Here is a 17,509-nt window from a genome sequence, read left to right as displayed (position 1 = left end):
TGTTTCCCCATCTATTTCCCATGAAGCCAGGTCCAACTCTTTGCGACCCTGTGGACTATATAGTACATGGAATTCTCCCGGCCAGAATACCGGAGTGGGTAGCCTTTCCCTTCTCCAAGGGATCTTCCCAACAAAGTGGCTGTACTATTTTGCAATGAATTATTTTTTGTTTAGCCATTCAGATCAATATGTAGTGATATATCATTTTGGCTTTAATTTGTATTTCTTTAATGGCTAATGATATAGAACATCTTTTAAAGTGTTTTTTGCCATCTATATGTCCTTTTTAGTGAAATGTCTTTTGCTCATTTTCTAATTGGATTGCTTGTTTTTGTTTTATTTTACTGTTGAGCTTTGAACCTTCTTTATATATGTTCTTCAAACATTTTGGCTACCCAGTATTTTAGCCAGAAGTCTTTTGTTGGATATATGGTTTGCAGATATTTTCTCTCTGTTTTTAACTTTCTTTTTTTTAAATCTTAATTGGATCTCATAGAAGAAAAGTTTTTAACTTTGATGAGGTCCAGTTTATCAGTTTCTTTTTATGGGTCTTGTTTTTGGTGTCAAGTCTGAGAATGTCAAGTCTGAAAATGTCAAATCTGAGAACTGTAGACCCAGCTCTGTGTTATGAAGATTTTCTGTAGTATTACATTTAAGTCTGTGATCTGTTTGAATTAGTTTTTTATGTAAGCTATGAGATCTGGGTCAAAGTTTTATTTTTTTTCTTTTGTTTGCTTCTTTTTTTTTTGGACTATTAATGTCCAAGTCCTCCAGCATCATTGGTTGAAAGGGCTATCTTTCCTTCATTGAATTACTTTGGCACCTTTTTCAAAATCCAGTTGAACCGAGTTTTGTGTGATTCTAATTCTGGGTCTCTATTCTGTTCCATTGATCTAAGTGTACTCTTCTGCTGGTACCAGCAGGCTTGATTACAGTAGCAGTATAGTAAGTCTTTAACTTGGGTGGGGAGTGACTCCTCATCTTTTATTCTTTTTCAAAATTGTTTTAGCAATTCTAGATCTTGTGACTTGCCATTTTAGAAAAAGTTTGTGTGAGAAAAATGTTGATAGGAATTTCATTAAATCAGTGGATCAATTTGGGGGAAATTGGTAGGTTTACTGTGGTGCATCTTTACCATTGGTTTGAGATGAGAATGAAATTAGAGATTGGAATGAGATTAGAGAAGGAATTCTGTAGAAAAAGTATTCTACTTCAAATAGATGGAGAGATTTATTTATAGCTAGCAAAATGTTAACTTTTTAAGCCCCCCTCCCCACTTTGGTGCTAAAACCATTAATTGAGTAATTGGAATGGAAGTAATTGTTAATTTATTCATAAATGTATTTACTCAGCACCCTTGTGAATATCTGTTGTGGGCCAGGCAGTGTTCTAGACACTGGAATACAGTGGTAAATAAGACAGGCAAGGTCCCTACTTTTGTTGACCTTATGTTCCTGTGTTGAAGTAGAGAATAAGTAATCAAGAAATACACCATTAAGTGCTAGGCAGATAATTAAAATATAGGTTGATATTAAGATAGGAGAGTGATGGGGGTGGCTACTTAATTGGATGATTGGGGAAGGCCTCTGAAGAGATCTCATTTATAGTTAGATCCGAAGGTTAAGAGTCTCTCTGGCTGCAAGACTCTGCCGGCCAGAGAGGACTGCTAGTGCCGTGCAGGGACACAGTTGGTATGTGGGAGGAGCCAAAAAGGAGGACAGAGTGATTGGAGTATAACCAGGAGGGAGAGAGAGGAAGAGCCAGAGAGTGAGATACAGATGAGAGTTTGGTGAGGTAGGCAGGGGCCAGATCAGCTGAGACTTTGTAACCTGGGTGAGGAGTTTATATTATGTATACATTTATCATACATAAATGTGTATATATTCAGATATGTGGCAAATATATTTACACACACACACACAGCAATTAAGTAACTGCTCCAGGTGTTGTGCTAAAACTGGGGGCAACAACAAAGGAAGTGTAAAATTTAGGCCTTTCTTTCATTGAGCTTTGATGAAAAGAGAGGTGAAAAAAGTGTAACCTGTGGTCGTTGGAGAGGATTTCTTGGAAGAGTTGAAGCTTAAAGAGTAATAGTAGGACTTAGGCAGGCAGAGGAGAAGAGTAAATCCAAGTAACAGAATAGATACGGTGGAAAGAAAATTGGCATCTTAGTCAGAAGACCTGGTTTGAATGTTGGCTCTGGCGTTTAATAGCTTTGTGACTTTGGTTGGGTCCCTTTGAGCCTTTGTCTCCCCTGCCTTCTCATAGGGCTGCTGTGAAGATGAAGACTGTATGGGTTGCTTCTACTGTAACGAGATTGCACTAGTTTTGTTGTTAGATGACTGGTTTGCAGATACTTATTAACATTTCGGAGAAGGCACTGGCACCCTACTCCAGTATTCCTGCCTGGAAACTCCCATGGATGGAGGAGCCTGCTAGGCTGCAGTTCGTGGGGTCACTAAGAGTCAGACATGACTGAGCGAGACTTCCCTTTCATTTTCCACTTTCATGCATTGGAGAAGGAATTGGCAACCCACTCCAGTGTTCTTTCCTGGAGAATCCCAGGGACGGGGAGCCTGATGGGCTGCCGTCTATGGGGTTGCACAGAGTCGGACATGACTGAAGCGACTTAGTAGCAGCATTAACATGTTCCATAAATTCAGATGTCATTTAGTAATTTGTATTTATCAAATCTTTTATAACTTTCCATTAAAAATATTTAGAGTGCCTAGCTCAGTGTGAGCCATTCAGTGACTTGTAGGTGTTAATCATTCTTAGTCAGCTCAGGCTGAGTAAAACAGGCATAGCAAAACAGGATGACAATCTCTGCCCTTCAGGAGTTTTTGCTCTTGGTGTTAAGTTATACTCATATGAATGTAAGGTATTCAATGCCCTGGAGTCTAAATTTGTGCTACAGGTACAAATAAAAGAGATCAGGGTAAATGTCCTTCTCTAGACCTCATTGGAGCAGTGTGAGTAAATGTGGCCCTGGAAAAAAGGATTTGGATAGGCAGGGAGGGCAGGGTAGGTGTTCTGTACTAACAGGGCTTTGGGTTGGCTAAAAAGTTACTTGCGCTTTTCTGTTATCTTACATAAAAACCCAAACAAAGTTTTGGCCAACCCAATATTTTATTTTGTTTTATTTACTTAAATATATTTATATTTAGGGATACCAAAGCATAAATGTTACTGCTACTGCTGAGGAAATCATTAGTAACACTTAAAGATTCTCATTCTAAAACTTGTATAATGTTATAATTGAGTTTACCTTTCTCCTTGTAAATTTATTGAACTTGTGCCTTCTCTCCAGATGGTATTACAGTGTAGAATTTATTTTTGGAGTGTGTTTTTTAAAAATATGGAATTGCTTTTATGATACACATAGGTTTAAAGTCTGTTATGGATTTTCTCCTGTAGGTGTGTAAGTCACAAAACTATGCTATAAGATTATTGTTCCAAAGGCAGGACAAATTTCTGAAGTTTCCTTGGTAATCTCCCTTCACATCTTTAGATTGTTTCTCAACTGTTTATAAATCCTTGTGCCTATTTGGGGTGCTAGGATGACTCTCTTTTTTAGAAAACCAGTGCCATTAGAGTCCTGTACAGCCTGTCCTGAAATTAGGTTGTTTTAATACAACGCACTGTTCTCTCTTGGTCACTGTAATGGTTTGCAAATGACCAGACCCTAGGTCATACTTCTTCAATGCAGCTGTCTTTCTTGAATACTGAGAGTGAACTCCTTTTAATTTGCCTTTCAGGGAATCTAGGTTTAACTGCATATCTACTAGAATACTTTGCGCTAGTAACTAGACTATAGAGAATCTTGATAGCATTCTAGTAACTTTCCTATTGGTATATGATCAGCTCAGTGAAATTTTACAGAATCATGATTTTTATAGTTTTAATAATAAAAGCTAACATTTACTGAGTGTTCTTATGCCATGCTTTCTGCTAAGCATGGAATTTTTTTTTCTTTTTTTTCATTTAAACATCACAACAACATAATAAGGTGAGTACTGTTTTTATTGTCACTTTACATGTGAGACAGGTTAATTTCCATCCAGGGTTACACGGTTAGCAAGTGATAGAGCAGGGATTTGAACCTAGGCAGTCTGATTTCAGGGCCAGTTCTCTTACCTTTAAAACTTTAACAGTCTTCTCAGATAATGTCCTTCCGGGAAACTCTTACATTGGGAATTTTATCTTTTATGTGTTACTTTGTGGGAAGATGTTGGAAGCTTGTTAAGTTGTAACAAGCTTGTTAAGCTTGTTAGGGATTTTTAAGTTGTACCCATTACCTTGTGTGAGGGGTTGGCTATTATATTAGTTAAGTAACCCCAGCTGCTGAATTAGAGCCCTGAAATACATCAGCTAAAATGCCTAAATCCTGTGCATAATAGCCCAGAGCAGGTGTCCACCTCAGCCTGTTGCTGCTGCTAAGTCGCTTCAGTTGTATCCGACTCTGTGCGACTCCATAGACGGCAGCCCACCAGGCTCCCCTGTCCCTGGGATTCTCCAGGCAAGAACACTGGAGTGGGTTGCCATTTCCTTCTCCAATGCATGAAAGTGAAAAGTGAAAGGGAAGTCGCTCAGTCGTGCCAGACTCTGAGCGACCCCATGGACTGCAGCCCACCAGGCTCCTCTGTCCATGGGGTTTTCCAGGCAAGAGTACTGGAGTGGGATGCCATTGCCTTTTCTGCCTCAGCCTATGGCTCTCCATAAAAGGCATTTAGGGAGCTCAGGCAATAGGGCTGATGGGGATCCTACTATCTTTAGTACCTGGCTTCCACGGTTGTTTTGTTGGACACATTGTCTAAGAGAGGTGGAAGTTGCAAGTACAATTTCTGCTCACTTTGGTTGCTGAGGGCTTAGTCTCATTGCCTTATCTAGTTGCAGAGGGATTGGCAAATGTCATGTCCTTTCTCTTGCTGACTGGGTGGTAGGATGCCATTCTGTAGTATTTTGAGTTATTTCATCAGTGTTGAAATGTTCTTGGGAGGAGTTCATTTTCAGCTACAAAATGTGAAGGGTGGCGAACCTTGTCCCCATTACAACTCTCTTACTTTGGAACAAACAGTGGCTTTTGGTGGATAGTTAGCTGCCTCCTCCACAGCTGTAATGCTGTAGATTTCAGTAGGAATGCCAGAGCAACCCAGTGTTATGTTTACAAAATGTGACTATACACATTCAGCTCTTGCTTCTTGTACCAGCTCTGTGAGGTAACTATCAACAGATAAAGCCAAGTAGTGGTATTCCCATTGCAAATGAGAGAACTTCAAAGAAGTTGTAGAGCTGGGACTTTTACATGCAGATCTCATGGCATCAAAGTGCAATTTGTATAACACACAATTTTTTGGGCAGAAAATCTATTCAGCATTTTTTATGCTTACTATTATCACTGCTCTTAAATGTATCTTTCCTTAACAATATGTCCAATACAGTATTACTGATGTCCAATATAATATACTAACAAATTACTGGCATAACTTGGTCTTATTTTGAAGATTCAGAAAGTTCATCAAGAACTTGCATTGCTTCACTGTCATCATTACATTTGTAAATGACATCCTACTTCAGGTATGTCAGTTAATGAAACACGAGAGGTTTTATTCTGTTTAGAAGTTACATTTTCTAGCCTTGCTTTTGGTAGATAAAATGTGTAAAATGAGTAAAGGAAGTAAGAAACAAAATAATTGCGGCAGTTACATTTTCTCTCAGGAAAAATATATTCTTTTTGAAATACAAGTGCTTATCTGTGTAATTTCACAGATAATTTTGCTGTACTTACTATGTGTTAAAAAACCATGTTAGTGCATGCTGCTCAAGAAATTGGGAACATATTCTGCTTTGTAGCAGAGGGGTCCTTCCTTACTGACATACTAGAAGTATGATGCCCTTCTGTAGTATTTTGAGTGTTTCATCAATGTTGAGGTGTTCTTGGTGAGGTGTTTTCAGCAACAGCACTTGTGGGAATCTGATTTAGGGGTTGAAAGCTGTGGACTATGGCAGAATGTTAAGTGTTTGTACAGATGGATTATTAATCAGAGAGTAAGCTGGATACTTCTACATATCTCCATTGTAATATAACAGACAGCAAGCTCATTCTGGTTGACTTACTTTTGGTTATTTTTCTTGGAACTCTGTCTTGTTGAGTGTTCTATTGCTAAATTATTTCAGAAGTGTCTTTTATTAAATAGAAGTAACATGATTTAAATGTATTTTGCATATAGAGAGCTACCCTTTCAACATTTCTTACAACTTTCGTTTTGCTGTGAAACAGAGATAGGAAAAGAAACACTATTTTGTTTGCATCTGACTGGTCACCTATGGCTCTGTGGGATAACAGTGTATTCTGCTGAAGTTGTATCTTAGGAGTCTAGTCTTTGCTTTGATTTTCAGTTGTCTGACGAAATCTCAGTAGAAATACAGTAATTGCATCATAATTCACTGAAGCCTAACCACACTCTTTATACAACACAGACTAGCATTTCTTGAATGCTTTTGCAAGAAAAAATACAGTTATCCAGATCTGTAATCCATTATTTTAGTAAATATACTCTAAAATACATTCTGAATTTAAAAAAAAAAAAAAAGACCAAAAAATAGGCTGAATTAAGGCTTATTCTCTAGCTTTTGTAGCTTTGAGTTACTCATTTTTGGGGAAAGTACATGTTAAATTTTGAACTTCTACATACGAGGAATGCAGGCACATTTACTGCTAAAATTCTGTCAATGTGTCTTTATTTGCCTAAACAGTGGAATAGCACTTTCAGGCTGTTTTAATGAAGTTTAGTTACAGTGAATGATAAGGTATATTATTTGAATCCTGGTTGTAATGTGATTCCTGTATTCACTTGTATTTAGAATTTGAACATGTGGTACAAAAAATTAAACAAGTTGAAAAATATTAAATATTTAAGCTGAGGTGAGGCACTTCATGTAATATTTTATTGTTGATTAGTTGCTAAGTCCGACTCTTGTGACCCCGTGGACTGTAGCCCACCAGGCTCTTCTGTCCATGGGATTTCCCACACAGGAATACTGGAGTGGGTTGCCATTTCCTTCTCCAGGGGATCTTTGTGACCTAGGGATTGAACCTGCATCTCCTACATTGGTAGGTGGATTCTTTACCACTGAACTACCAGGGTAGCCCTATGTAATATTACTTTTCCAAAAAAAAAAAAGATATAGAACCACAGGAGAGTATGGAAAGGGCGCTGGACTTTAGTCATGAGTCCAGGGTTTGAGTCTGAGCCTTCCTAAAAAGTTGTTGGTGACCTCAGGCAAGATGATGCTTCCCTGGTGGCTCAGCTTGTTTAAAGAATCCACCTGCAAAGTGGGAGACCTTGTTCAACCCCTGGGTAGGGAAGATCCCTTGGAGAAGGGAACAGCTACCCACTCCAGTATTCTGGCCTGGAGAATTCCATGGATTGTATATTCTATGGGGTCACGAAGAGTTGGACACGACTGAACGACTTTCACATCATCATCAGGCAAGATATATCACTTCTTTGGGTCTTAATTTTCTTTTTGACAAATAACAATCTTGTGTTAGTCTTTTTGACCAGTTTCAGCACTTTGTGATTTTGTGATTCTTCTTATTCTCCTAGTGTATTTTTCTGTCTTGTCAAGGGGAGGTTTACAGTATAAAGCTGCCAGCTCTTTTGTCTTGATGAATGGTCTTGATAGTAGAAAACATGATTTGAATTTTCTCCATCTAACTTTATTATGTTTTCTAAAACTAGTTTTAAAGGAGTTTAGAAGTATGAAATTAGAAGTATTTAGTTTTACATTTTAATTGTGCCTAACAGCTGTCATTATAAAACTCATATGAACTGGAAAGACGGACAAAACAGTTTTAAAATTTATTAATCAGTGAAAGGAAGTTGCTGAGTTATCTAGTGTATCTGTTAAAGTCCTTTGAAATTTCATTTTAAGGTAGAGAGTAGTACAATCAGTTATGTGTGTGGACCTTGTCCATATAAGTCAGTGTAGATGTATTGCTGGTACATTTTTCTCTAAGCGTTTTATTATTAAAGTTTAAAAATGCAAAAGATTTGAAAGAATTATACAGTGAACACCTACATATTCTACAATTAGCTCAACCCCAGCAATTAACATTTTCTTTTATTTGCTTTATCATGTTTATCCATCAATTTATCCCATTATCTATCAATCTTTTTTTTTTTGGATGTATTACAAAGTAAGTTGCAGACATTCTTACAGTTTATTTCTAAACACTGACATACATGTTAATTATAATTAGCTGGAGTTCAAACTTGTTACACTTTTTTAAAATTAAAATTTACATATGGAAAAATGCACAGCTCTTAAGTCTGCCATGGATGATATTAATTAATGAGTACCCAACAAAAGTCCTTCTAGTCAAGGCTGTGGTTTTTCCTGTGGTCATGTATGGATGTGAGAGTTGGACTGTGAAGAAAGCTGAGCGCCGAAGAATTGATGCTTTTGGACTGTGGTGCTGGAGAAGACTCTTGAGAGTCCCTTGGACTGCAAGGAGATCCAACCAGTCCATTCTGAAGGAGATCAGTCCTGGGTATTCATTGGAAGGAGTGATGCTAAAGCTGAAACTCCAGTACTTTGGCCACCTCATGTGAAGATTTGACTCATTGGAAAAGACCCTGATGCTGGGAGGGATTGGTGGCAGGAGGAGAAGGGGATGACAGAGGATGAGATGGCTGGATGGCATCACCAACTCGGACATGAGTTTCGGTGAACTCCGGGAGTTGGTGATGGATAGGAAGGCCTGGCATGCTGCGATTCATGGGGTCGCAAAGAGTTGGACACAACTGAGCAACTCAACTGAACTGAACTGACATTTTCAGGACCTGTGTTGGTCTGGCACATAGACGAGACAGCCTCTGCCTTCAGGATGCTAATAGAGATAATGTGTAAGAAAGTTAATCCAGTATTACTTGGACCTTTTTGTTGCAAGTAATAGAAATCTGTAGTATCTCAGTATATAAGTCTTGCTTTTAAAACTCAAGAACAGGAAGGAATCAGAGCAGCTTCTAGGAATAACTGGAAGGCCCATAGGACTGTCTCCTCTTACCTTTGTTTTACTCTGCCCATCTATTCTTTCTTTTCTCTTTGAAGATTTGCTTTCTCCTCTTTTTAGTACATATGGTTAGAATATGGCTGCTTCATAAAGTTTGTTTCTTTCTTTTTCAAAAATATTTATTTGCTTGTGCTGAGTCTTCGTTGCAGCAGGTGGAATCTAGTTCCCTAACCAGGCATCAAACTCTGGCCCCTTGCGTTGTGGAGTCTTAGCCACTAGGGAAGTCCCATAGCCTTTCTTTTAAAACTAATAGTTCTCAGCCACATGGAGATACCAATTTTCTATTTTAATTTGAATTCCAGGTTCCTGGGAGGGAGTCTGATTGGCCCAGTCTGGTTCAGCTATGCTTGAGGGCAGGTTTTGAAGTTTGGATCTCCTATTGGAAGCCTGCCTTTGTGGATGGAGAAAGGACAGTTCCTGGAGCAGGTGTGGGGCTGTTGAAAGGAGGCTGCCACTGAAAATTGTTTCTAAGTACGAGTTTGATAAATGATTCTATAGACAAGAACAGGGTACAGAAACCGCATAGAGGGAGAATGAATCACTATTTAGGGATAGAGTGGTGGTCCGAGACCACTTCCTGAAGAAATTGGTGGCTGGGTTGGGTCTGAAAGTAAATTCAAGTTCAGCAGTGGGAAAGAAGGATGTGTGCTGCAGAAGAACAGGTAGAAAGACAGGAAATGGCATAGTGTGTTTAGGAAATTGTAAGCACGTTAGTATATCTGCAGTATAATTTTTGAAGTGGGGCAAGTTCCATAGTGATGGGAAAGCGAGAGGGAGAGAAATAGGTAGGTAGGTAGATAGATATTTAGATATATATCAGGGCCAGTTCAGAGGAGAATCTTATCTTGCTAACATATGGGAAGCCAGCAAGAGTAGGTCACAATCAGATTTATTTTAAGATATCATTTCATTGGTTAAACTGGAGACAAGTTCAAACTCATGAGAGCCTGGACTAAGAAAATGGAAGTGAAAAAGAACAGGAGATATATTTAGGCAGTAAAATTTTCAGTACTTGGGGTTTATTGAAGATTGGGAGAAGGATAAATTTTACGATGATAACCCGTATTCTGATGGTGGCTGGATGAGTTGGGATACCATCCAAGATGAGATATATAGGATACTGAGGTGCTTGCTGTTAGTTATGTATTTCTTAATCTGGCTGATAATCACAGATGTACTTTTTTAGGACTGTTAAATTGTACTTATATGTTTTATGCATTTTTGTGCATTTAAGTTATATTTCGTAATCAGAAATGTTACAGAACAAAAAGAAACACAAAAAATATGCTTTGGGAAAAAGATGCTGACTTTAGGATTGGACATTTGCATTTGGGGTGTGCATGCAACCTTCCAGATGGAGATATGTAGAAGGCAGTAAGTTGGACATGAAATCTGAAGTATGGGCTGCTGATGAAAGGATTAGATTAGGTTTGTAGTTCGCTTTCCTGTTTGTATGTTAGGATTTTCTGGAGAGTTAAAAAAAATTATTGGTAACCTACATCCCACCCCAGACCAATTAAATTGGTCCTTGGTGGTATAACCGCACAAGGTCTAGTTCACAGAGCTTCCTGTGCTCCTTACTCTGATGCAGAGATGAGAACTGCTACGTTTCTGGAAAATTGCTCATTTCCTGCATTCTGTGATGAAGAGATAGAGTTGAGCAGAGAGGATTTTGTAATTGCTTTAAAATTCAAAATAATTCATATTTGGGGGGGGGGAGGGATGATTCTTTTTTTTTGTTTTTGTTTTTGGCTGCACTGTGCAGCATGTAGAATCTTAATTCCTTGACCAGGGATGGAACCTGGGCCCCCAACAGTGGAAGCGTGGATTCTTAACCACTGGACCACCAGGGAAGTTCTAGGACATAATTCTTAAGCCTTGTGCTTTCCCCCCATTATTATTATTATTATTTTTTTGGATTAGAATGCATTTTATAAAAACACGGAACACTTCACAAATTTGCGTGTCATCCTTGCTCGGGGGCTATTCTAATCTTCTCTGTAGCATTCCAATTTTAGTATATGTGCTGCTGAAGTGAGCACTTTCCCCCCATTATTACCTGAAGTTAAAAAAGAATGTATTTGGTTAAAATAACAATGTATGTGTGTTCCTAAAGAAAAACATGTGGAAGATGCAAGCTGTTTCAGTTAAAACAGTATTAAAACAGATTTCTTTTGATGAAATGGCTGTGTCTTCTCTAATTTTAATTATTAATAATGTATAGGCTTTGCAGCCAAACATAGAAAATTGCCTCATCGGCTGCAGTGTCTTTGAATAGTAAATATGAAGGACAATGATTGGTAAATGTTAATTGTTTGTGTGATGTAGTCTGAAAGGCAGACAGCTGTAAATGCTGTGAAATTGTCTCTGTTATATGTGATATGGTAAGGACAGTTGCTCACTCGTTGGTCTTTACTTTCCTTCACTACATAGCTTTGTAACTCATCAGGGTCCTGTATCCATCACTAAGTATTTATTAGTACCTGAAATATGCCAGGGGTAAATTTATGTAAGTTACTAAATATAGATAAAAATGTAGGGACTTGCACCAGGCGTGCCAGTATTTCCATTTTGGATGGCATATAAAGGGCGGCAGGATGCAAAATTATTTGATAATTATAAGACTTTCTTTACTGTTCAGAAACTGGAATGATTTCTTGGGTTTGAGCATTTAGGTATGACCTAACCCATAGATGATTATTCTCACTCACCAGCCTCTAGTTCCTTGGACTCTCTTCATCTAGTGATTTTGTTTTCCTTGGACCTCAGGCCCATGATCTTACCACTTTTTTCATTGTCTTTTACCTTCTTGACATTCTCATTTCCTTCCTCACCCAGTGTAAATTCCATAGCCAGTCATTTTACAAACTCCTCTTCATATGCCCTCAATTACCATGCCCTTCTTGCTTTATCATACTTACTTGGCAAAATTTGTAATCCTGGTTAAGCTGACTCTTCTACTTTGTACCTGTGCATCTGAACACAGCTGGAAAGTGCATGTGTGTACATATGTGTGCACATGCACACTCCCACAGCTGTGCTGATTGATCTTAAGTTCACGCCCTTGAACCTCAGAGGGTCCTTAATACTGCCAGGCAGTCATATATGTACCTAGTGTGTTACCACTCTTCTAGACAGCTCTTTTGTACCATCATCTTTCTCTTTAAAGGTATAACATCTCTCCCATTCAACTGATGACCTTGATTCCTAAGAAACTTCCTACTTCACTAGGAAGACTGAGGCACTCTGTGCCTGTGCATTCTGCCTTCCCTCCTTTTAACATGATGAACTATCAGTGCATCTGTGCATCTTTAGTTGTATGCCGAATACCACCCCCTTTGAACTACTCAAGGGTACTAGTCCAAGAATCACTGCTGCCAGCCAGTTCCCTATATCACTGTTTTACTGTCTATTAGGTCATTCATCAGTGTATAAAGCATGTTATTTCAAATACCCCCAGTTTAAAAAATACTTTTTCTTGACCCTATCTTCGTTGCTAGGTACTGTCCTGTATATTTGCTCTCCTTTGTAGCAGAACTTTAGAAAGTTGTCTCTATTCAATTGTTTGTAATTTCTTCCCTCACATTCTGTCTCAGTCTGGAACAACAGACTGGTTCCAAATAGGAAAAGGAGTACGTCAAGTCTGTTTATTGTCACCATGCTTATTTAACTTATATGCAGAGTACATCATGAGAAACGCTGGAAGAAGCACAAGCTGGAATCAAGATTGCTGGGAGAAATAGCAATAACCTCAGATATGCGGATGACACCACCCTTATGGCAGAAAGTGAAGAAGAACTAAAGAGCCTCTTGAAGAAAGTGAAAGAGGAGAGTGAAAAAGTTGGCTTAAAGCTCAACATTCAGAAAACAAAGATCATGGCATCCAGTCTCATCACTTCATGGCAGATAGATGGGGAAACAGTGGCAGACTTAATTTTTTTGGACTCCAAAGTCACTGCAGATGGTGACTGCAGCCATGAAATAAAAAGACACTTACTTCTTGGAAGAAAAGTTATGACCAACCTAGACAGCGTATTAAATAGCAGAGACATTACTTTGCCAGTAAAGGTCCGTCTCGTCAAGGCTGTGGTTTTCCAGTAGTCATTTATGGATGTAAGAGTTGGACTATAAAGAAAGCTGAGCACCGAAGAATTGATGCTTCTGAATTGTGGTGTTGGAGAAGACTTTTGAGAGTCCCTTGGACTGCAAGGAGATCCAACCAGTCCATCCTAAAGGAAATCAGTCCTGGGTGTTCATTGGAAGGCGTGATGCTGAAGCTGAAACTCCAGTACTTTGGCCACCTGATGCGAAGAGATGACTCATTTGAAAAGACCCTGATGTTGGGAAAGATTGAAGGTGGGATGAGAAGTGGATGACAGAGGATGAGATGGTTGGCAACTCAATGGACATGAGTTTGAGTAAACTCCGGGAGTTGGTGATGGACAGAGAGGCCTGGCGTGCAGCAGTCCATGGGGTTGCAAAGAGTCGGACATGACTGAGCAGCTGAACTGAACTGAACTGATTCTATCTCTTCCTCTGTCATTCTTTTATTGAAATATAATTCACATACTGTAAAATTCACCACCATCAGTGTACAGTTCAGTGGTTTTTTTAGTATATTCAGAGTTGTGCATCTATCACCACTATCTACAGAACATTTTCATCATCCCATAAAAAACCCTTTATCCCTTCGCAGGCACTCTATTCCTCAGTCTGTAGCTCTGCTTGTTCTCTTGGAATCTACCTATGTCTCTGTGGGTCTGCCTCTTGTGGAAATTTCACATAAAGGGAACCAAACAATATGTGACCTTTTGTGTCTGTCTGCTTTTACTTAGTTAACCTGTTTTCAAGGTTTACCATGTTGTAACACTACATTCCTTTTTATGGCTGAATAACATTCCATTCCTTGGGTGAGTTCCACGTTTTGTTAATCTTTCAGGTTTTGGACATTTGGATTGTTCCCACTTTTTGGCTCTTACGAAATATGCTGATCAGACACATTTATATTCAGGTTTTGGGAGAATGTGCTTTCAGTTCTCTTGGGTGCATACCTTGGAGGAGAATTGCTGGTCATAAGATAACCTTATGTTTAACATTTTGAGGAACTGTCAGACCGTTTTCCAAAAGGACTGCATGAAAACATTCCCACCAGCAGTGTATGAGGGTTCCAGTTTCTCCATTTTATTCTCACTTAAGCCAGCTTGATTCAGTTAGGCTTTTCCCCTCCTTCTTGACTACAGCTGCCTTTGACAAGGTTGTCATCGATAACATAAAAGTACCAGAATTCAGAGTATGTTGTTAGTCATCGTTGTGTTTGACCTATAAATAGCATTTGACACATGATCACTCATTGCTCCTTGGTATACTTTTTTTTACTTTTGGCTTCCAGAATACCACACGTTCATACCTCCCTCCCCCGCCACCTCCCATTTTATTGGTCAATCCTTCTCAGTTTCTTTTATTATTTTCTTTCTCCCTACTTTTTAGAATAGGAGTTTCCCCTGGGGATCATATCAGTACTTCTGTATCTTTTAATACTCTCTTATACTGGCTTTCATGTTGATATCTCTTTTTTTGTACTTAAGAGCCAAATACCCAACTACCTACTCAACCTCACTGGGGTGTCTGGTAAACATCTTAAATGGAACATGTCTAAAGCCAAACCCCTTCTCTTCTCTTTATAATATGCTCTGCCTCCAGATCTCCCTGTCTTTGATGAAGATAATTTCATCCTTCAGTTTTTCAGGGCAAAAACCTTGGCATTAATTTTATTCCTCCTTTCTCACATGCCACATCCAGTCTGCTAGGAAGTCCTCTTGGTCTTACCTTCAAAGTACATGCAGAGTTGGAACACTTCTCCCCACTGCCCCTGTTGCCGCCATCTTGTTCCCATCATCATCTGTCCCCTGGATCTTTATAGAAAAAGTCCTAATCCTATCAGACCCTCAGCTGTTTGTACTTTTGCCTCCAGCAGTCTAGTTCAATACAATAGCCAGAAGAATCCTTCTGGAATATGTCAGATCATCATTTACTGTCCAAACCCTACTTTGGCTCTCTGTTTCACTCAGTTCAGTCGCTCAGTTGTGTCTGACTCTTTGCAACCCCATGGACTGCAGCACGCCTGGTTTTCCTGTCCATCACTAACTCCTGGAGTTTACTCAGACTCAAGTCCATTGAGTTGGTGATGCCATCCCAACCATCTCATCCTATGTCATCCCCTTCTCCTCCCGCCTTCAGTCTTTACCAGCATCAGGATCTTTTCCAGTGAGTCAGTTCTTTGCATCAGGTGGCCAAAGTATTGGAGTTTCATCCTTAGCATCAGTCCTTCCAACGAATATTCAGGACTGATTTCCTTTAGGATCTGCTGGTTGGCTCTCCTTGCAGTCCAAGAGTGATAGCCAAACAAGGCCCTATGTCATCTAACCCTATTACTTGTCTGGCCTCATCCACCGTTCTCCCTGATCACTCTGTTCACCTCCTTGCTGGTTTTCAAGCAGGCCAGACATGTTTTAGACTCATGGCCTTTGCGTTTGCTGTTCCTTCTACTTGAAATATTCGTCACTGTCAAGTCTGCTCAAAATTTATCATGTCAGTTAGCTGACTTTAATTTTTTAATTCTGTAACTTGCGTTTCCTACACTCTGGGCTCCTCTTACTCTGCTGTTTTTTTATTTGCATAGCACTTGACTATGACATTGACTACATTATTCGGTTATACAGGATGTTTATGATATATTCAGATGACCAATGCTGGGCTGGGGACTTCCCTGGTGGCTCAGATGGTAAAGAATCTGCCTGCGAAGTGGGAGACCTGGTTTTGATCCCTGGGTTGGGACGATCCCCTGGAGAAGGGAATGGCTATCCACTCCAGTATTCTGGGCTGGAGAATTCCATGGACAGAGGAACCTGGCAGGCTACAGTCCATGGGGTCACAAAGAGTTGGACTTTCACTTTCAGTGCTGGGCTGGATGAATCAGGTGGAATCAAGATTGCCAGGAGAAACACCAACAACCTCAGATAGGCAGATGATAATGTTCTAATGGCAAAAAGTGAAGAGGAACTACAGAGCCTCTTGATGGAGGTGAAAGAGGGTGAAAAAGCTGGCTTAAAACTCAACGTTCAGAAAACTAAGAACATGGCATCTGGTCCCATCACTTCATGGCATATAGATGGGGAAACAATGGAAACAGTGAAAGACTATTTTCTTGTGCTCCCAAATCACTGTGGACAGTGAATGCCAGCCATGAAATTAAAAGATGCTTGCTCCTTCAAAGGAAAGCTGTGACAAACCTAGATAGCATATTAAAAAGCAGAGACATCACTATGCTGGAAAAGGTCTGTGTAGTCCAAGCTATGGTTTTTCCAGTAGTCAAGTTTGGATGTGCGAGTTGGACCATAAAGAAGGTTGAGCCCTGAATAATTGATGCTTTCGAACTGTGATGGTGGAGAAGACTTGAGAGTCCCTTGGACAGCAAGGAGATTAATCCAGTCAATCCTAAAGGAATTCAGTCCTGAATATTAATTGCATGGACTGTTGCTGAAGCTCCAATCCTTTGGCCACCTGATATGAAGAGTTGACTCATTGGAAATCCAAGACCCTGATGCTGGGAAAGGTTGAAGGCAAAAGAAGGGGGTGGCAGAGGATGAGATGGTTGGGTTGCGTCACCAACTCAATGATCATGGATTTGAGCAAACTCTAGGAGATAGTGAAGGACAGGGAATCCTGGTGTACTGCAGTTCATGGGGTCGCAGGGAGTCAGACACGACTTAGAGACTGAGTAACAAATGATATATTGCTTTCCCTCCCAACCCCTCTGCTAGGGTGTAGCTGTATGAGGGCAGTGATTTTTGTTTTGTTTACTGTTGTGTCTTAAGTGTTTAGAACAGGGGATGGCGCATTCTAGTCATTCAAGAAATATTTGTGAAATGAGCAAAAAATGGATAGCTTTATGGGGAGGGTCGTGTCTGAGACAGGTGTTGAAAATTTTGATTTGATCCCTGCGTTAGGAAGATCCCCTGGAGAAGGGAATTCTTGCCTGGAGAATCCATGGACAGAGGAGCCAGGTGGGCTATAATCCATGGGGTCACAGAGAGTCAGACTTGACTGAGTGACTAACACCTTCACTTTTTACATAGAGTAAAATTCATCCTTTTTGGGTATACAGGTCTATGAATTTTGACAGACTGTTTCAGTCATGTAGCCACCACCACAATCAAGATATAAAATGTTTTCCATCTCTGCAAGAAGTTGCTTAAGTTCCTTTGCAGTTGGTTCCCTTCCTTCATCTAATGCCCCTGACAGCCTGATCTAATTTCTGTCGCTTATAGTTATGTTTTTCCCAGAATGTCATATACATGGAATCATTTAAGTATGCCTCCTTTTTTTTTTCTTTTGAGTGTGCTGAGTGGCATGTGAGGCCCTAGTTCCCTG

At 39.6% G+C, this 17,509-nt stretch overlaps 1 protein-coding gene and 1 non-coding gene across 13 annotated transcripts in view; one reads left to right on the top strand and one right to left on the bottom strand.

Moving 5' to 3' along the window:
- STRBP (spermatid perinuclear RNA binding protein) overlaps positions 1–17,509 on the top strand; it is a 199,183-nt gene that overhangs the window by 49,656 nt on the left and 132,018 nt on the right. The gene's annotated exons all lie outside the window — the stretch shown is intronic.
- LOC133257928 (U6 spliceosomal RNA) lies at positions 11,015–11,121 on the bottom strand. Its single transcript, XR_009739776.1, has one exon. It is a non-coding gene; the product is annotated as a U6 spliceosomal RNA (small nuclear RNA).

This window comes from Bos javanicus, chromosome 11 (assembly GCF_032452875.1).
Source record: "Bos javanicus breed banteng chromosome 11, ARS-OSU_banteng_1.0, whole genome shotgun sequence".
Lineage (NCBI taxonomy): Eukaryota > Metazoa > Chordata > Mammalia > Artiodactyla > Bovidae > Bos > Bos javanicus.
Note: the sequence above shows the minus strand (reverse complement) of the source record. Positions and strands in the feature narration are given on the sequence as shown.